General features: G+C 40.8%; 1 long non-coding RNA gene across 1 annotated transcript; it reads left to right on the top strand.

Moving 5' to 3' along the window:
- Positions 1–2,307: 2,307 nt before the first annotated feature.
- LOC122103990 lies at positions 2,308–5,626 on the top strand. The gene is made up of 3 exons (XR_006146846.1): positions 2,308–2,457; positions 2,858–2,917; positions 5,333–5,626. It is a non-coding gene; the product is annotated as an uncharacterized LOC122103990 (long non-coding RNA).
- The last annotated feature ends 15,612 nt before the right edge of the window (positions 5,627–21,238 follow it).

The raw sequence follows: 21,238 nt of genomic DNA, 5'->3' as shown, positions 1-21,238 counted from the left end.
TTCAACCTTCTGCCATGGAATGATCCAAGTAAGAAGACCTTTGCCACATGACAGTCTCTTGTTCTTGGATCCTTATTCTCTAGAATTGTTAAGAAATAAATTTCTTTACACATTATACCACTGTCTCTGGTATTCTGCTAGAGCAGAACACAGTGGATTAAAACAGTTGATTAAGATCTGTTGTGTTTTGTACTCTGGCCCTGGGCACTCAGCTATCTAAACAAAAATTAAAGTTCTTATAGGAGGAAGGAGAAATGGTTAATGGGATGGCCACCTACAGTGTAGCTGTTAGCCTAAGAAGAACCCTTCAAGCTGGCCTTTACCAGCCCCCATTGCTTATGTTTCTGCCATGCTTCTTTTTGTTTTTGTTGGTGGCCATGGGGCCTGAACTCTGTCCCTGAGCTCTTTTTGGTGGTTGTTGTCCAGGGTTAGTGCTCTACCAATTTGAGGCACTGTATCACTTCCAGTTTTCTGGTGGTTAATTGAAGATATGCATCTCACAGACTTTCCTGTACAGTCTGGCTTTGAACCGTGATCTTCAGATCTCAGCCTCCTGAGTAGTTAGGATCACAGGTATGAGCCACTGGCACTTGGGTTGCTATGGTTCTTTATATCAGCCCAATTCCTTCTTTGTAGAAACAGCTACATTTCCCAGAACAGTTAAAATAAAAATAAGCAATTAAAATAAACATGAGCAATTATTTTATTTTAATAAATTATAAATTTAAATAAACATTTAAAATAATTATATGCCATTAAAGATTTATTAGTATAAGTCAGGTATATCAGTGGCTCTTGTCTGTGATCCTAGTTACTTGGGAGGCTGAGATTGTGAGGATTAAGGTTTGAGGCCAGTCTGAGCATAAATGTGAAATCTAATTTCAATCAGTAGCTGGACCCTAGCTATATGAGAAGCACATATAGGTAAATCATGGTCCAAGCTGGCCTGGACATTTGTGAAAAATAACAAAGCTAAACAGGACTTAAGAGGTTGCCTAGCAAGCTCTAAGACCTGAGTTCAATGCCTAGTACTACCAAAAAATAATTTAAAAAAGATTCCTTAGTATATAAAATATATTTCTAATATAAAATATATTTCTAAATAGTGAAATCAGGCTGCCTATCAATTTGAGTAAGATACTTTCTTGCACAGAATCTGATTCTGAGGAAGCTAAGATATGCTGATGTGATTAGTCTCAATATTCTTTCCCAGGGTATCTATGATAAATAGTTCCCTTTTACTCCTGGGCATCTTGCATACATTTTCTTGCTGTCAGTCAAATTATCTTGTGCATACTGTATAGTGGCAGGGACACTTAGAAATGCTTGTTTGTATTGGGCTAATTCTTTCTAGTTGGGGGATGTGTATAAAATTTTATTCAAATGTAAGCAGTGAAATAGAGAGAGAATGGATAAAAGGGAAAGTAAAGGGAAAAGGATAACAGAGGGAAAGGATAGAAAATGATAGAAGTACAGAATTCCATTTATCCCTGAGTGTGGGAAGTAAATGCAAAATAATTTGAGGTACCACAGGTTCTTAAGCGTAATTAACAATAATGCACACAAAGCTTATGCTCTACCATACCCATATCCACACAGCAACCTGACTGAAGGATGGCAGATATAGGAGTGAGATGATAAGATATAACCCCTTTGAACAATGATCAGGCGGTTCATCAAGAATACAAAAAAAAGCAGAAATATGTCTTGACTGATGGGAGGTGAGGGTTAAGGGAAGGAGGTAGACAAATCACAAGAAGAATGGTGAGAGAATACTCAATAACATGCATGAGATAATACCCAATATGCGAATAATAACATACATACATGAAAACTAAGCTAGGAAACTTGAGGGGATGGGTGGGGAATGGGGTAGATGAGGGTGGGAGGAGAATGATGCAAAGGAGATGCATGGGACACAGACATGGACTGAAAATACACATATAAATGGGCAAGTCAACTGAAACCTCTTTGGTTTTTACTTTGATTTTTTAAAATTATCTGTAAGTAGTTATTCAAAAGGGGTCCTGAAACCCCATTGTATAACTGTGTGAAGAAGACAATAATAGTTTACAAAACCTTCTCCCTATCCAAAATACATAAAATAGAACCAAAATGCTTCTAACCTACATGTTTCTCTCTAAACTCTTGAGAAAGCTCCATTTCCCCCCAAGTCACCAGCACAGGAAGTGGCAGGTGCCTTCTTTGGCGGTCTGTGTGCTGACCCAGCTGATGCTGGCTCAGAGCAATTATGTGGGGATCTTTGGTGGTTTACTGCCTGACAGGGGTTGGCCAAGAAATGCAAAGAGGTAGAAAGTGTCTAGAAAGTCCCAAGATGAAGCTACTAGTCACTGAGGTGGCAACTACTCTTATTCACAGAATGAGACTTTGGCGGGTGGCAGAGGGTGTTATGAATGTTGAAAACCAAGAAAACAAGGACTACAAGTGAAGAAAAAGGTAAGATGAAGGGGCTGGGAAGGTGGCTCAGTGGTAGAGCGCTTGCCTTGCATGCATGAGGCCCTGGATTCGATTCCTCAGCACCACATAAGCAAAAAGAAAAAAGCCGGAAGTGGTGCTGTGGCTCAAGTGGTAGAGCGCTAGCCTTGAGCTGAAGAGTTGAGGGACAGCGCCCAGGCCCAGAGTTCAGACCCCATGACCGGACCCCCCCTCCCCCCCAAAAAAGGTAAGCTGAAGTAAGGAAGGGAAAAAGGGGGTTAAATTGGGACTCCTGATATTGGTTACAATGTGGCTTCCAGGCAGCTCCACCTAGTCTCTGAAATATGACTCTAGTCCTTACCCAGGGTATGTATGTATGTCCTCGCTCTGACAAACTTTGAACTATTTACTCTGTTTTCAGCTCAGGCAGCATCTCCATTATTTGTCTCCAGACATCTCCTTTATAGATTGGGACTCTCAGGTGAGCAAAGTACCTGCCTCATACAAACCTGCGTCGAGGAAAGTTGGCTCTGTCCTTCAGGCTGCTTCTACTACTTTTTGGCTGCCTTGTGGTCTTTAGTTCTCTTAGAAAATCTGCAGCTAAGGATAGGATCTGGGGCTGCCTGGGCAGAGAAGGGGGACTGAATTATAGACTGGGCTTGTTTAAAAGGCTTGCAGGGTCATTTTAATCAAATATCTCTTTTTTAAAAAAGACACAGTCTTTGAAATCTGATTGAAACTTGTCTAGCAAGGACAGCCAGTGAATCTGTGGGAAAACTTAGAATTTCAGTCCCCAAGAATCCTCTGGATACAATTAGAAAGCAGTCAGAAGACTCTGCCATCTCAAGGCCACTACCAAAAATCTGTCTTGAGGAATGGAGCTAATGAACTCATTCACACAGGTGCTGTGGCAAAACATGACATTTCTTTTTAAAGGTCTTAAAGGAACTGATGAACTATTTTTGACACCTAGGATTATCTGTGCCAATGAGAGAGATATTTTTGGGAGACAGGAAAAGCTTCTTGGAATCTATGAGAATGTAATTCCTGGAATTCAACCTATCCCTAACACTGACTCTTGACTATGCCTGAAAAAGAGCCATGGAGTCCCTTCTTTTCTAGGCCAAATTCTATCAGATGCACAATCAATTGAGTCTTTATTGGCACTTAGTATGTGCCAGATATTTTGTTGACCATTTTATAGTACATTAGTTTTGTTAACTCTCACATTTAGGTAGACTATAATTTAATCTTATTTTAATGTATCTGAATCAAATGATATCTCACCAAGTGCCTTTATTGGCTTGCAATAAATTGGAAAGTCCAGGCATGGAGTTGGCTTCAAATATGACTGGACTTAAACAATGTCATCAGAACCTTGTCTCTCTCTGTCTCCTGGCTGGGCTCCACCTTCCTTTCAGTGTTGGCTTTGTTCTCAGGTTCTCTGTGGGGAGGGGGGCGGCCCAGTCAGCTTGCAGTTTACTCCAGCCAGACAGTCTTTCAGCATCTCTATTTCAGGTGGAAATGGAGATCAGCTCTCAGGTGCAGCCCTCAGCTTCCTCCTGACTGCCCAGTTGCACTCTGATTAGATATGACCAAGTGCTCAGCTTTGAACTGGCCTCATGACCAGCAGCTTTGAAGACCAGTGGATAGAGACTAGGTGAGGAGGATCCCCAGTGGAAATTAGGGGAAGAGGCAGCAAGAAATCTTCATAATCTTTATGCATGTCATGACTAACTTAAAAGGAAGAAACTAAGACTCAAGAAACTAAGTAACTGGCCCTAGCTTGTGGCTAGAAATCAGCAGAACAAATCAGGTGTGGTGGCTCAAACCTGTAATCCTAGCTACTTGGGAGGCAAAGATCAGGAGAGAGCAGTTCAAGGCCAGTCTGGGCTAAAAAAAAAAAAATGTTTGTAAGACTTGATTTCAACCAATGGCTGGGCACAGTGGCACGGGTTGCTATGGAAGAAGCACAATGGCTAAGAGCAATGTTGGGAACCTGTCATCTCTAGTGACACAGGAACATAAGTAGAAAATCACAGCCTAGGCCAGAGCCATGGATTTGGTAGCATGTGGGAAAAAGCAGCATGAAGAGAAGCTGAAGAGTAGCTTAAGTGCTGGAGCATCTGCCTTGCAAGAACATGAGACTCTGAGTTCAATCATCAGTTCTGTTAAAAAAAAATAAGTAAGTAAAAATTGAAAAAAAAGATTGGCAGCAAGGAGCTTGAATCCTATTATACTTAAAAAAGCCATACTTCATCTTTAAATAAAAGCAAGAACAAATAACTAGAGTAAATAAATTAATGTCAAATTCTCCATAATGAAAATCCCCCTTATTGTCCTGGAAATTTATCACAGGGGATAAACTACAAGAAGCTATCTAAGGATTTATATCTCTCTTTCCAGTATGTCACTGGCTAAGCTCTGCTGCCAAGATAAAGAAAGGGAATGTGGCTATTGATTAAAGATACAAAGCATGTTCTTAAATTTGACATCAGGATAATTTGAACCAAAGATTCTGCAGACTTCAAGAAAAACAACGCATGAAGTAAATTCTTAGTATAATGTTTACTTTTCCTAGACACCAGACATGGATCTAGGAGCCTCCTGGTAAGGTTTTAGAACAGTCTTCTAGGAGATATGGCCACTGTTGATTTTGTTCTGAACTCTTAACCCCAAGCAATTATGAAGTTAGTTATTAATTACCTTATCTATTGACGTGTACTAACCATGATAAAGAAAGCTATGGTGTTGGCAGAGTTAGCTCAGTGCTGGACCTAGAACGCTGTACCTCTATAATTTCAGACAAACGACTTAACTTTGATGGTTCTTGTTTTCTTTGTCTATAAGATCTTTCTGTTTGGGTGTTCACATTAGCTAATCCTTTTGCTTTGAGTTTGTTTTTCAGATGGGGTCTTGCATTTTTTGCATGGGTAGGAAGCTGAGGAACAAGCTGAAAAAAGTACTCTCCCAGCAAGTTACTGACTAAAATCCTTCCACTCTCACCTTTTAAGTAGCTGGGATTATAGATGTGTGCTGCATCTCCTGGCTACTATTTATAAAATCTTTTAGATAAAGAAGATACATTCTTTATAGGTTTTTGTAAAACTCAGACAACAGTGTGTATCTTTAAGAATCAGACTGTATGTAACCCTTTATATATTTTACAAATATGAGGTATTACAATCTTCCCAATCTGAGAAGTTCATGATTGTCTGTTCATTTTAGCAGGGCACCAAAAGGCCAATCTATATCAAGTTACAAGTGAAGTCTGCTATATCAGCAGCTGATTTGAACTAGGAAAATAACCTTTTATTTAATAAGGAAACAGTGGCTTGCTGCCAAACAAAAGAAGTAAAGCACAACAAAGAAACACTAATGTGCTTTATTGGATTGAAATACAAAAACAAAAACAAAAGAGAATGTGATACAAGTATGTCAGGAGCTTCTAAGCAAAATGATCAGTTATGAAAATGTCACATGTTCCAACTTTTTCAACATATGGGGTTTCTGGATCATTTGCTCTCACCCAAAAGATTTTGTGTCCATCACCCCAGGTATGGGGTAAGAAGCCATGGGGGAAGAGAGCAATAAGGGTGATCCAGTTCTTCAGCATTGCATACTGGGGCAAGACTAAGATCAAATCAGTACAGAGCAACAATCTACCCTTGCTGCAGGCTATTGAAATACCCAAACAGTGACCACTTTTACCTGAACTGAAAGGCAAATTTCAAGGGCAGATTGTTGCTCTGGCAATATGGAGGGTCATCTTCCAAAGCATTCATTTACTAGTACTCTGCCTTGCACTATCAAAACATAAAGAAATTAACCCCTTAGATCATTTTCAATATTAATTAACACTCCCCCCCCCAAAAAAAACAAAACCATCCCTGACTTTCCTTGCTTCTTAACACTATATGAACACCAACTACCATTTGTGTGCCGGTTTGTGTGGAGGACTAGAAGCAGAGTATTGACCATGTTAACTCGATTCCAGCTACTGAAAACATCATCTGAAAATCCCAGTCTCTCACTAATGGAACCCCTGATGGATAATTGGCCTGCAAAGATGGTACCTGGGCTGAAAGTTTCCAGCCCTCAAACAAAAGGTGTGGATGATGGATGCTCAGATATTCTAAAGCAACATCCTGAGCCTAGAAGAGGCACAGGAAACCAGGATGCATTTGGTACCTTTGTATCCATACTATTGGACTATGGAAAGTAGTTGGCAAGGGGAAGCTGGGAAAGGAAGATGGAGGAGTCAGTCATAATGTGCTGTGTAAGCCACATCAACTTTGATCTAGAAGACAGTACAAAGGCACCACAAGGTTTTAAGCACATAACTGATAGGCACTTAAATAATAAGCAGTATATATTCTTTTTTAAATAATTAAAAGAAATAACATGTTCCAAAAACTTAGGCAATCAAAAAAGCACAGAAAACTAGACCAGATTTATTGAATGTGCTGGACACCTTACAGCTCTAGTGAGAAATGACACTGGTGACTGGGAGGGGGTGGCACGTTAGTGTGTGCTGATACTATGCCTCATGCTCTCACTTAGCTTTTCCACTCACAGCTAGTGCTGCACTACTTGAGCCACACCTCTATTTGTGGTGGTTAATTGGAGAAAAGAGTTTCATGAACTTTCCTGCCTGGCTGTCTTCAAGCCTCAATTCTCAGATCTCAATCTCCTGAGTGTCTAAGATTACAGGCATGACCCACTAGTGTCCTGCTCCAAAGAGTTTTTCTGTCCTTTCTCTATGGCCTGAAGGTGGGAAATGGGCTGATATCGACAGACCCCCATATCTCAGTCTTTTGGCATGCCCTGCATCTAGCTAGATGGAATAGTACTTCTGTTTTTAAACATGCCAATTTAGGACTTGCTGTAGTATTCTTAGTTCTTGAAAGCCTTATAAAATAGAAAGAAGAGGAGGAGGAGAAGGAAGAGGAAAAGGAGAAGGAGGAGGAGGAGGAAGCAGTAGCAGAAGCAGGAGAAGAGGCAGAAGCAGAAGCAGAAGAACAGAAGGAAGAGGAGGAAGAGATTTTCTTTAGAAAATGAAACATACCCATAATTCCACCAGGATTTTAAAAAAAAAACAAAAACTCCCTCCTTCGGAAGTATAGACCAGAAGAGTAAATATCTTCTTTCCTCTCAACATGGACACTTCATGTATATCCTCCAAAATTGTCTTTTATGTGTATGAAAATCTAGAAGATATGCCTAAATAGCTGGGTAGACATTTTGAAACATAGCTGCTGATTTTTTTTTGGACATTTTTTTCATCAAGGGTGGAGTTCATATTCCCATCCCTGGAATCCACATGAACTTCGGATTGCTTTGAACAATGGAATAGAGTAGAAATGAAGCTTGTGATTTCCTAGGCAAGATCATAACATGTCATGGTCTTTCTTGCACCTTGCTCCTGGGGATACTAGCTAGCATCTGAAGCCCTGAACCGCCACACAAGAATCGTGTCTGCCTTGAGGTCATGATGCAGGGAGGCCACACCCAGGTCGGTCTCTGTTGAACCAGTTCTTCAGCATTGCAAACCAGGGCACTGAGTCCATAAAGAAAGAACATTTGAAAATGGAAGTCATCTTTCTATTCCAGCTGTCCAGTCCCCAGCCCCACTAGAGACACATAATCACTAAATATCACAGGGCAGGGCAAAACTAACCCTGGTATACTCTGTCTGAATTCCTAACCATGGAATGTACAAGCACAATAAGATGGTGATCATTTTAGAATACTAATATTGGGGTTGCTTGTTACATCATGATAGGTAACAGGAATGACCGATCTATTCATATCAGTAAGTTCACATAATTAAACAGCCAGGCACAATGACCATGGTGGTTCATATCTTCAATCCCAGCTACTCAGGAGGCAGAGATCTGGAGGATCATGGTTAGGGAACAATCCATGCAAAAAAGCTAGTGAGATCTTATCTCAATTAATAACCCAGGCATTGTGCCTGATCCAGCTATGAAGGAGGCATCGATATCTGGGGGAAAAAAAATCCCAAAACCTGATAGGTGCTGGTAGCTCACACCTGAAATCAAGGAGACTTGGAAGTCTGAGATCTAAGGATTTCAATTCAAGGTCAGTCTGGGCAGGAAAGTCTGAGACTCTTCTCTCCAATTAACCAGCAAAAAACCAGATGTGAAGCTGTGGCTGAAGTGGTATAGAACTAGCTTTGAGCAAAAAAAGCTCAGGGATGGCACCTAGGCGCTGAGTTCAAGTCCCAGACCAGCACAGAAACGAAATAAACAGAATCATAAGACCTTACCTGAAAAATAGCTAGAAATGTCTAGCTCTTAGGGAAGGAACACAAAGGTGCAATGCCTCTGTGCTTCTGATCATATAAAATAATATTTATCAAAATGAATTCCAGGAAATGGAAACAAGAAGAAAAAAAAAGGTCTGTGGCTCAAACAGTGTAATACCTGCTTAGTGAGTCAAAGGTCCTGAGTTTAAACTCCAGAGAAAGAGAGAGAGAGAAGGGAGGGAGGGAGGGAGGGAGGGAGGGAGGAAGGAAGGAAGGAAGGAAGGAAGGAAGGAAGGAAGGAAGGAAGGAAGGAAGGAAGGAAGGAAGGAAGGAAGGAAGGAAGGAAGGAAGGAAGGGAAGGAAGGAAAGAAGGAAGGAGAGAGGGAAGGAAGGAAGGAAGAAAAGGAGGGAGAGAGAGAGAGAGGGAGAGGAGGGAGGGAGGGAGGAGGAAAGGAAAGAAGAAGGTGTTTCTTTCAACACCTTACAAATGCTAAGTAGTATGTTTAAGGGAGCACACAGGGGACATCTGTATGAGGTAAGGAACAAGTTTATAGACAATGCCAAGTGGAGTAGGAGAGAGTAGAAACTCAGACCCACTGGTCAGTCTCAGCATGGGAGTACATACTTGTAATTCCAGCACTCTGGAAGCAGAGACAAGAATATTGGGAGTTCAAGAACATCCTGGACTCCTGTCTCAAAAAAATATGAAACACCATGAAACAAAAGATGGAAAAATGAGGCACAGGGCTGTGAATGAAAGTCTCCTTCCGCTTGGCTCAGTCTTGCTCTCCATGTACAGAGTCGGCTTTCTGACTCCAGGCTGTGATTATATGGTTTCATTTCACAAATGGGATGCCTTGAATGTTAGGCTGTAGACTACATTAATCAATCTATTTTGTTTTATCTTACATGCTTACTTAAGAGCCTTGTATATGTAGAAAGAAAATATATGCAAAGTAATGTACAAAGCAGAGCCTTGTCATTATTTTAAGCTCAGCCATTTTCCCTGTCAATGAACAAAAGGCCCCTGGGTCAGTCTCCATGAGATCAGCCTCCTGTAGTCAGGCAGTCAGGAGGGGTGGGTAAAACAAGTGTACGGACCCCAGAAAGAAAGGAAACAATTCCTCACAACCTGCTCACTAGGATGTTTCAAGCTATTCCATGCCAGGTTCTAGGACAGTGTCTGTGTCTGCAGCAAACTATCATTTATATTCTAAAAAATGGTCTGCAAATGTGTGAATCTGCTCATAAACAAAACACTAGAAGCATACAGACCCAGACCCCAAATGGCAAAGACTATTATCTGGAGGGGAAGGGTATGTGTGGAATTACTTCTGCTTTGGTTGTTTTGTTAGATCTTTTGTGCCTTTAAAAACTGTTTTCTGCACATATATTGCTTTGAAACATGCACAGGCACACACAGTTGGAAATTAAGCCTTCTCTTTATACATCTTGCCTATGTTTACCATGACTAGTGTTTCCTGCAGATTCCCCCTTAGCTCATCTTACTGAACTAGGAAATCCCAGAGTCAGGGACTGCTTTACAGAGTAGAGAGGACACTTCTGATTCTGTCTTTCAAAATTCTGTTCTGAGCATTTCTGTACCGCTCACCCCTGCAGTACCAAGTACATGGTGGTTCCTATCCAATCTTGTGCTTTCAGGTCACTTTCTCTCTGGCACTTCTATATTCTCCCATTTTCACACTGTCCATCCAAGTGCTAGTTTCCCCAGTAAATGGCAGTCAGATGTTAGAAATGGAACCAATATCTATTAAGTTCATTCATAACATTTGAATAGTTAATAGCCTCAGACTCACTGGGTTTTTAAAGGTTACCTAGTTCATGCTATTGTGTCTCTAATTGGTGCTGTTAAAACTCTAGCAAATGCAGATTTTCACGCTCCCATTAGAATCACGTGCAAGTAGGTCACAACCTCTTTTAGCCAAGCAGAAAAGATTTCCTGTTGCCAGACGCCATCGCTATTAATATCAGATAGAGCAGCAACTAATTCAGTCATGTTGATGGATGCAGAGATGGTACCCAGACTCATCTGCTGTTGGAGCTACAAAGCAAGAGTGCAAAAAACCAATTTCCTCCCAGCCTGAAGTACTCAGGTCACCCTGGTTACAGAGAAAATGGCATGAGTCGCTGTGTCTCCTAAGCCAGTTTATCCAGAATGTTGTGCAGGGTTAAGCCAACAAATAACAATAGGTGTATGTGGAATGCATGTGGTCTCATGCTATTAGTTCCAAAGATTTACTCCAATTTCCTAGGAAAAGGAAAAAAAATGGTTAGGGAAACTGTAATTTGAAGCATTTGCAGAAAGCACTTCAAACCAATACGGGACAGTGGCAGGAGTACACTAGCTTTTGAACTCTAGGCAGTGAGCAACTACAAAACACATTTGTAGCCAATGCCAAAACAAGGCTGCACTTGTCCTGACCGGGGAATTCCTGCCCCCAAGGGACCTGCAAAAAGGCTTTGAGGGCTTTCCGTGCCTTTTCTTCCCTTCCCCATGAATTAGGAGTTACAGAGACATAATAGGTTTATTCATTAAACAAGTAGTTACTAATACCTACTATGTGCCAGTTACTGTGTCAGGAACCCGGGCTTCAGGTAAGCTTGTACATTAGTTTTCCCCACAACCAAAGGAAGGTATAATCTATTCACTTCGATGTTCTCAGTGGAGATACATGACCATGGGGAAACCACATAAGACAGGTTGATCTCTAAAAGAAACTTGAGGAGAAAAGAAACAAAAATGGGCTTCAGTCCTCCTGCCAGGACTGAGGGAGAGATGGGCTGAGGGTGGGAAGACAGGAGGGAACCTCTGGAGGGAAGTCTTCAAGGATAATAACTAACCAAGTAGCTAAATGAGGTTCCAGAGAGGAGGGGTGAGTGCTCCAGTTCTACATGTTTAAGTGCTTTTTATTTGCTTGGTTTGGTTTTGGTTCTGGGCTAGCATGAGGCTTGAACTAAGGGACTGGGCAATTGTCCCTTAGCTTTTTTGCTTACATTTGGTGTTCTACCACTTGAGCCAACCTCCGCTTCTGGCTTTTTTTTTTCTGATTAATTGCCAGTTCTGACTTTAAACTGTGATCCTTAGATTTCGGCCTCTGAATAGCTGGCATTACAGACATGAGCCACCTACATCCGGCATGTTGAATTTTTTTGTATCAGGTTTTTTTGTTGTTTTTCTTATTCTTCCTTCAACTCTATAAGGAATATTAAATGAAAACAACATTTTGTAACTCTTGACAATGGAAATGATACAATCTGACCTGTTAATTTTATACAGTTAATTTTACACAGTTCATTCCTATGTTGTTAGCCCTTTTGTGTTTAGAGTTGTCTTAGGAGCTAGATCAGAGAAGTGAAAGGGGAAAAGTGAAAGCCAGTCAGTCCTTTTTAGTCCTTGATTCATGTTTTATAGCCTACTTTTGAAGGGGAAATCATTAATGTATCTGTGCAACTGATTGGGTTAAATTGGTCACGAATATGTTGGAAACCAAAAGGTACATTTCAACCTTATTTCCTCAAGCTATTCCTTTCCTCAATTAGCCTGATAATTGGGAGATAACTGTAGAACATGACATATCCACTCCCAAGTATATTTCAGGAAAAATGCCAGAGGCCTGCCTTAGCTTTTTCTTTATATAAAGGTTCCTAGAGCCAACTTTAAAATACATTTATTTATGTGTATCTCCTTTTGTATATAGGAAATTAACCATGAACATATTCCCTTAAAACTAATTTTTAAAATTATGAGCAATATGTACTTAGGATTAAAGTAAAAGTACATAAGTTAACAACACTGCCTTCCCAGAAGCACTCATAGTCAACAGCTTTTGAATCTTTTCCCAACATACATATTACATGCAGAATATTTTAGAGATCATGGCATCGCTAACATTTCTATATCTGAGGAGCTTAGAGGAGGCAATCTGGTATGATGGGAGGAATTGTGGGTATCTTGTGTTTTTCATGGTAAGCAGTTAAGATTTAGGTTGATATTGACTTGGCATGATTTTAGGGGTGGGAGCTGGAGGAGATTATGAGTGAAGCTAAAGGCTTTATGGAACCAGCCACGGCCAATCGTGCTATATATGTATATTTCTACAACTTTTTTTTAAATTTAAAAGTGTTTATTTCTACAACTTTTTTTTTTTTGAGGGGGAGGTCCGGTTGTGGGGTCTGAACTCTGGGCCTGGGCGCTGTCCCTCAGCTCTTCAGCTCAAGACTAGCGTTCTACCACTTGAGCCACAGTGCCACTTCTGGCTTTTTTTTCCTGCTTATGTGGTGCTGAGGAATCGAACCCAGGGCTTCATGCATGCAAGGCAAGCGCTCTATCACAGAGCCACCTTCCCAGCCTTCTACAACTTTTAAAATTAAATGTCTTGAGCTGAGTACCAGTGGCTCATGCCTGTAAAACTAGTTACTCAAGAGGCCAAGGCCTAGAGAGTCAAGGTTTGAAGTCAACCTGGACAAAAAAGATGGAGTCTGGGATAGTCTTTCTATGAATAACCAGCAAGAAGCTGGATTGGGAGTGTGGCTTGAATGCCAGCCATGAGCAAGAAAGCCAAGCAAACTGAAAGCCCTTTAGCATCTCTGCAAACAAATAAATATTTAAAACATAAAATTGAATTACAAAAAATAAAAATTATATATCATTACCTCAAATAGACCTAGCATCTTCTTTGATAATAGTTACATAGGATTTCACTATGTTTAATGCATTGAGATCTTTTTCTAGTTGTCACTAAATATTCTTTTTTTTTTCCTGCCAGCACTGGGGTTTGAATTCTGGGCCTCACTCTTGCCTGGTGTACACTCGTACAACTTAAACTACATTCCCAGCCTGTAGTTTCCACTAAATTCTTGTATTTGTGTTTGTGTGCATGTTCTACTTAAAGCAAGAGAATGTCTGTAGAATAGATTCCCAGAAGGGCAATTTCTAGGATGAATGAAATGTATAATTAAAGTTTAGACAAAAATGTCATTGTTTAATGTACAGTTAGCATACAGATGTGGAGTTACTTGCCATTGTGGAAGCAGAATACTGTTTTATGTGATTTACAGAGTGGCCACATAATTGAACATTCAAACCAGATCACTTTTAAGAAAGTTCTAGTAATTATTATTCCAGGACCACAGGCAAAAGCCAAGATTGTCTTGAGGAAACTAGTATAATTATTCATCTTAATCATTATTAGCAGGCATTATTAATGAGACTAAGATCATTACAAATTTAAGACAGCTCTACAAATAGCTCAAGACATGTCAACTATTCTCTTACTATCCTTCCAACCCACTTTATTACTCTCACAGTATTACAATAAGAAAGTACATGAATCTCCCAGTGATCAATCAGCTCTTGTATTAATGACAGCAAACAAAAGAGCTGGGGAAAAGAAGGGAAATTAGGGCTGGGAAGTTGGCTCAGTGGTAAAGCGCTTGCCATGCATGCCAGAGGCCCTGGGTTCGATTCCTCAGCACCACATAAGCAAAAAGAAAAAAGCCGGAAGTGGCGCAGTGGCTCAAGTGGTAGAGTGCTAGCCTTGAGCTGAAGAGCTGAGGGATAGTGCCCACGCCCCAGAATTCAGGCCCCACGACTGGACCCCCCCCAAAAAAAAGAAAAAGAAGGGAAATTAATTTGTAAATATTTTACACTAGTGAATTTCTCAGTTGAAAAAGAGGGATTCCTAAAACAAATATAGGCAGATTTCAAAATTTCTTATAAAATAGAGAAGATGGTGCCAGGTGCTAGTGGCTCATACCTGTAATCCTAGCTACTCAAGAGGCTGAGATCTAAGGATCACAGTTCTAAGTCAAACCAGGTAGAAAGATCTGTGAGACCCTTACCTCCAATTAGCCAACAAAAAACTGGAAGTAGAGCTATGGCACAGGTAGATAGAGTGTCAGCCTTAGTGAAAGTCAAGTGATAACAGGGGGCCCTGAATTCAAGCCCCAGTACAAAACACACACACACACACACACACACACACACTCATACACATATACAAAGAAGATGAAAAGAGGAAGATATGTTTTGAAAAAGAATGATAGGACATTATCACAAAAAAATAGATTCAATTTCATAGGTTCTCTGTAAGCCCAGAAATTACATGAAAGCACCAAAAAGAGGACAGCAGACTCAATTTTCTGAAATCCATGGCTGGGATAGAACAAGTCAGATTTCAGAGTTCTCCTAATGGATGTTGATTTTTGTGGCTCACCTGGAAAGATACATTCTCTAGGGGATAAAATTCTGGCAAGCCTCGGCCTGTTTCTTTCATTCTTTGTGGACACTCCAAGTCTGGCGTACTAGACATACTCCCTTCTGTGAGTATAGTCTATCAATGGGAATAAGAACATGTCATTTCCCATTTCTAAGACAGCAGGGGGAAAAAAAACCCAAAACCTTATTTTGCTGCCAGGCAGGATCAATTCTTGGTGAAAATCTGTGTGAGTTCAAGGGACAACTGTTTGTTCCAAATGGGAAAGGAAAAGCCCATTTCCATCTTGTCTGTGTGTGTTCCCATCCCGCTAGCAGAGCCCTTTGTTGCCTGTTCCTTAAGGATTACATTCTGTTTTTCCCTGTGTATCTCAGGCTCACGAAGAAAGTGCTTGACAGGCTAATGAATTGCCCGGCACACTGAATCATCTGTCTTGTGTTTCTCACTAAATGAGAGGCTTTAACAGATCAGTGCTGAGGTGTTGGGAAGTGTGTTTCTAGCTGATGGCAAGCTGTTGGCAGTGCCTGAAGCCCTGCACTTTAGCACCTGAAGACAACTCCATGGGAGGGGATTTTCCAAACAGGACTCCTTTCAGCTCTGTCCATTGGCTGTTGATTCAAATAGTGGATGCAATTGCTCAATTATTTCATAAACTGAGTTCCTTGCAATAATTTACTGTTTTATAGTAGCAACTATTCATCTGCTTTGATTTCCACCTCCAGGAGTAGGAATAGATAGAAGAAAGAGCAATAGCCCCACTTTCTCAACCAAACCTTTCTTTAATGAAGGCGTGTGTTGGCAAAATACTGCATATGCATTTCGTTTCTGTGAAATGGATGTTTTCCTTTGTCAAAAGCTATCTGAAAGCTGAGATCAGTCTATAAACACTAACAAAGATGGCTAAGCTGTGAAGACTAAAACAAGCAAACAAAAATTGCCAAATAGTATGCATGGCAGATCCCATTTATATAAAATATGTATAAATATAATATGTGCTAGTATATGAATAGAAGAAAGCTGAAGGACTATATACCACATTATTAATAGCTGTTAGTCTGGGGGTGGGTGGTCAGGCCTTTTTACTTTCTAAGACAGCTTTATGATTTGCCTTTTCTACTATGAGCATCTGTTACTTTTCCAGTCTCAAAGTTAAGTGGGTTGCAAAAATAAAGTTACTCAGAATGATTGGATTGATTTCCTAGCCATATCAACAAACGGGATGAGCTAATCAAATGCAATGATAAATAATTTCCCAGTGGGGCATGAATAGCATATGAGGTAGAAGCAACCTCTTATATATTAATAAATAGAATATATGTGCTTCTCATGACAGAGGAAAAGAACAGATACTATAAATTTTTTCTGTATTTCTTATTAAAATACACTTGTTTAAAAAATAAAATAGTGTTTTTAATCTGCTTAGAGGACCTTTTTAAATTCCAGAATTGTTTCAGAAGAATATTCACTTTGGTTCTACAGTTTGAACTCTCCGTTAAAAAAAAGAAAAGAAGAAACAGGGGCTGGGAAGGTGGCTCAGTGGTAGAGTGTTTGCCTTGCATGCTCAATGCCCTGAGTTTGATTCCTCAGCACAACATAAGCAGAAAAAAAAAAAGCTGGAAGTGGTGCTGTGGCTCAAGTGGTAGAGTGCTAGCCTTGAGCTGAAGAGCTGAGGGACAGTGCCCAGGCCCAGAGTTCAGGCCCCACGACCGGACCCTCCCCCGCCTCAAAAAAAAGAAACAATGTTTAGCTAGAATATTTCAAATATTAGTCTTGTATGATGCCAAATTATTAATATACGGTTTAATTAATTAAATCAGATTTAGTATTCTTCTTTCCTCTATAGTTTCATAGTTATCCTAGTGTGATATAGTAGAAATGACCTAGGCTTTAGAGACTTGCCTTCGATTCAACTCTGTGGATGTCTCCACTCCCACTGTACTTGCAATTCAATTTTGAATAAATCACTTTTTGAGTCTTAGTTTTTTTAACTCAATGTACTTTAGTGATCACTAATGCAGAGGGTAATGCAAAAATAATCCAAGGATCCAAGATGGTCATTTAGCCAGTCAGGCATGTAAGGTCTAGCTACGCCAATTTTGATTCTCTTTCAGCCAGGCACCAGTGGTCATGCCTATACTCCTAGCTACACAGGAAGCTGAAATCTGAGAATTGTGGTTGGAAGCCAGCCTGGACAGACAAATCTGAGAAACTTATATTCAGTTAGCTAGCAAAAAGCAGAAGTAAAAGCACCATCCTTGAGCAAAAAAGCTAAGCATAAGTGAAAAGCTAAGCAAGAGTGCGAAGCTCAGAGTTCAAGCCCCAGTACCAGCACCAAAAAGAGGGGTGGGGGGAGTGAGGGAGAGAGGGAGGGAGGAAGGGAGGGAATAGAAAAGAAGAAAAATCTCTTTTGAAGGAAATCAAAGTAATAGAATCAAAGAATTTGCTAGTTGAAGAAAAAAAATACACTTACCCACTATGAAAATAAGTTCTATAATGACAACACCCCAAAGTGACAATTTTGTGACCCAAGCCTATTCTTGGTCCCATTGTCAGGAAAGAGGACATCTTAACTTAGTTATCTAATACAGGAGGGTTTGAAGTATGTAAACATCTCAGAAAGACACTAAAAGCACAATTGTTTAACTTATTTACTTTTTCTTTGTTATAGCTTTTAAAAATACTTTTCACTGACACATAATAATCATGCATATTTATGGGTAGAATATGGAGTATGTATATTCAGCACATGCATAAATTATGGGCTGATCGATCTGTGGTAATTAACATATTTAACACCTTAAACATTCATCTTTTTTATGGAAAGCTCACTCAAAAATCCACTTTTCTAGATGTCTTGAAATGAGTTCATCGGGTTTGATCTGGTTTTAGCTAGCTGCTCATTACTTTTCCCTTCCTTATCCTACGGTAATTCCCACTCTTCCATTTGCCTCACTATACACTGGAACAGCAAGGTAGACACAAGCAGCAGTTAGGTGACCTCAGAGTGGAGCATCTCAGATGGGAGTCTCACACCCAGAGTAGACTCCTAGATTTGAAAGTTAAAAATAATGGTGCATGTGGTTGGAAGAACTTGGCACAAACCTGAATGGCATGAAATACATACTAGGCATACATACTAACAAGAAGAAGGAGAAACACACGCTATAGCATTCAGAGCATAGACCAACATAATGACTTTTCTAGGAGGTGTTCAAAGGAAGGGAAGGTAGCATTTGGATTGCAATGGGTTTTTAAATGAACTTGAATTAAGGATGTAGGGCAGTGATCATTGGCTAAGGGGACTGACAGAGGAGAAAGTAGATAGATATGATCTCTTATCAAATGATCCCTTTCCATCCATGGGCAAGGCTACCTGAACCTAAAAATGGAAGCTGCATTCCAGCCATCAGCACTGAGATAGCTTTCTATTCTGGCTCTCACCCAGCCTCCTGAAGCTCTCAGCCTTCTGAAACTTTGAGCTTTATTTTCCTATTCCTACTTATAGATCCTTAAACTTCTATCCACTTTTTCCATCTTTGCCTAGAGTATTTTGGATAGGTATCGTGTTGTACTTGTCTGTCATCCTAATTCACCTGCTTCACTTCTCTTTCCCTTTTTATTCTATGCTTTGAGGAAGAGCCATGAACATCTAGGTTCTGACCTCTGAACCCAAGAGTATCTCTCCCTTGTCCGAGTTCCAAGCAGAATTAGCCCATAAGGAGATAAATAGGATATGTGATAGAAAAGGGGTTTCATTCTGAGCAAGACCATAGGGAAAGGACCATTAAGTGATGTTCCCAGTAAAAGAAAGGGAAGAAAGATTGAAGGGACAGTATCATGAGTAAATGAAAGTGTATCAAGTATATAGATGGAGGCCTTGACCAGCAGAAGGGAAACTTCACCCTAGGAGAAGAGGGAAGGAGATGCCAGTGAGGATGGTTCAATGTGTAAGAGGTGACGTGCTCCCTGAGAGTGAAGGCTATGCAAGTCAAGCAAGAGCTTTGAAGGTTTGGGAAGGTTTGGGTGGTCACTGAGGAGAAAATAAAGTGAACTAAGCTGAGCACAGGAATACTGGGTGACACTGTGAGGTTGGTGGAAGCTAGAGATGCCACACTTACAACAGTGCCTGTAACAGAGTGGTTCTCTCCTGTAGTGTTGAAGTCCATGAGAGCCATCTCTGATACCCAGGCTGACCTTAAGTCCTAGAATTTACCTTGGTTCTAGTCCAAGGACCAGAAGCACTGTTCACAGGACACTGGAGGAGTCCAAGTGGAGGAGATTTACCATCCCTACAATGTACCTTCTCATCTGTGAAAGGAAGTAGATGCCCTTCAGGCAACAAGCAGGCATTTGAGAGCGGAATAGTAGATTCCATGGAGGGATTACTATTTTACAGGATCAAGGCCAGTCTCCTTGCCTGCTACATACTAGTTCTGTCCATCCTGAGCTCCAAAAGAGACTCTATCTGTGCCCTACTACACCTGAAATTCTCATGGTCTTCATGACCTAGGCTGTCCATTTGTTCCAGTGGAGAGTTGAGCATGTGGCTTTATGCAATGCATTCTTGGCTAGGCTAGGCTTCATGTGCAGAAGATCACAGGCTGGGCTATTCCCCAGCTCCAGCAGGCTAGGATCATGTCAGCCACTTTCCAACAGGCCTCTGGACCCAGGATCCTTAGACAAACTTGAACAGTCAGGTCAGCACAGCTCTGCGCATTGTTCCCAGCAGCGTGGCTGAAGCTGTCTATGAATGTTCAGGGGCTGATGGCACAACTACTGTGGTCTTTGGGAATAAAGTATTACAATATGCATGAGTGCCCTGTTTGAGGAACCTGATCTCTACCGCCAAAAAATACCACATTCCTCCAACAAGGAAAAAAGCCAGCCAGGACCAAAAGGACTGACTCTCCTTTCCTTGACTGTCTATCTACCCTCTTGAGAGAGGCAACTCTGCAGCTGCTCAGATCCAAAGTTCCTTTACAGCTTGGGCCCTGATAATTCTGTAGCTTCCTTTGCTGTTTATTGCATGCTGATCTGGATACATACCTACCTACACATGAATGCGCACCTTGACAACCCTGAATTCCCAGAGCAATTCCCCCCTCCCCTTTCTCTCTTTCCCTCTTTGTCTGTGCAGGGCCAGCAAACATTTAATGAAAAGACAGCTGAGAGATTATGTACATGATGAAAGAAAAATAAATTATGACAGGATGGCATGCTTTCTGAAATGAGATCTCAATGTATTAAGCAAAAAATTGAACTGTCTGGCCAATTATCTTCTTTGTCCAAGAATTATTTTATGACTCCATTCAGCTGTAAGGACCATGCAACTTAGCATGAATGAATAAAACAAACAAACAAAAAGGGTCAAAATTAAGCAAAAGCTGGGTAATGAGGTTGACAACCCTTTACCCTTAGGGTCATGATTTTGAAATGAGTGTAAATCTGTGGCTATCTTTGCTGTCTTGTCTAAAATATGGCCTGGAAGGAGGAGCTGCAAGTAACCTTGGCAACAAAGCAAGGAAGGAGGGTGGCCTGTTAGGGAATCCAGACATCTCAGAGCCGATATTTGGCTCGAGACAAGAGTGAATTTATTGTGGGAATTGGCTCACAGAGTCACAGATGGAGGCTGAGAAGTCCCCCAATCTGTTGTTTGTAAGCAGAGAACCAGGACGGCCAGTAGGCTAAGTCAGTGTTAAGGCCAAAGGCCTGGGAACTGCGGAGTGGAGCAGGTGTCATGGTGTAAATCCCAGAGTCCAAAGGTTCCCACATGAAGAGCTCCAAAGTCTGAGAGAAGATGGATATTTCAACTCAAGTGGGGGGCGGTTTGAGGGGAAGGGATGAGATTCCCTTTTACTCAGTCTCTCTCTCTCTCTCTCTCTCTCTCTCTCTCTCTCTCTCTCTCTCTCTCTCTCTCTCTCTCTCTCTCTCTCTCTCTCTCCACCCACCCTGTCTCCGTCTCTGTCTCCGTCTCTGTCTGTCTGTCTGTCTCTCCTTAAATGGATTGGATGATATCTGCTCACTTTTTGGTAAGTCGTATCCTCTTTACTCAGTCTACTGACTCACATGCTAATGTCTTCTAGAGACACCCTCGCAGACTGAAATAATGTCTCTACTAGCTGTCTAGGAATTGCTTAACCTAGTCAAGTTAACGAATAAAATTAACCATAATGCCTTGTACCTGTCAGTAGCTAGTCCTAATTCTTCCGTTCCTTTAATTTCCTGGCAACCACTTAAATTACTCCTGTCTCTCTGAATGTGTCTATTCAGAATGTTTCATGTAAACTGAAGTATA

Source organism: Dipodomys spectabilis, unplaced genomic scaffold (genome assembly GCF_019054845.1).
Source record: "Dipodomys spectabilis isolate Male_0828 unplaced genomic scaffold, ASM1905484v1 ptg000019l, whole genome shotgun sequence".
Lineage (NCBI taxonomy): Eukaryota > Metazoa > Chordata > Mammalia > Rodentia > Heteromyidae > Dipodomys > Dipodomys spectabilis.
The sequence above is the reverse complement of the archived record's forward strand: the minus strand, read 5'-3'. Positions and strand labels throughout refer to the sequence as shown.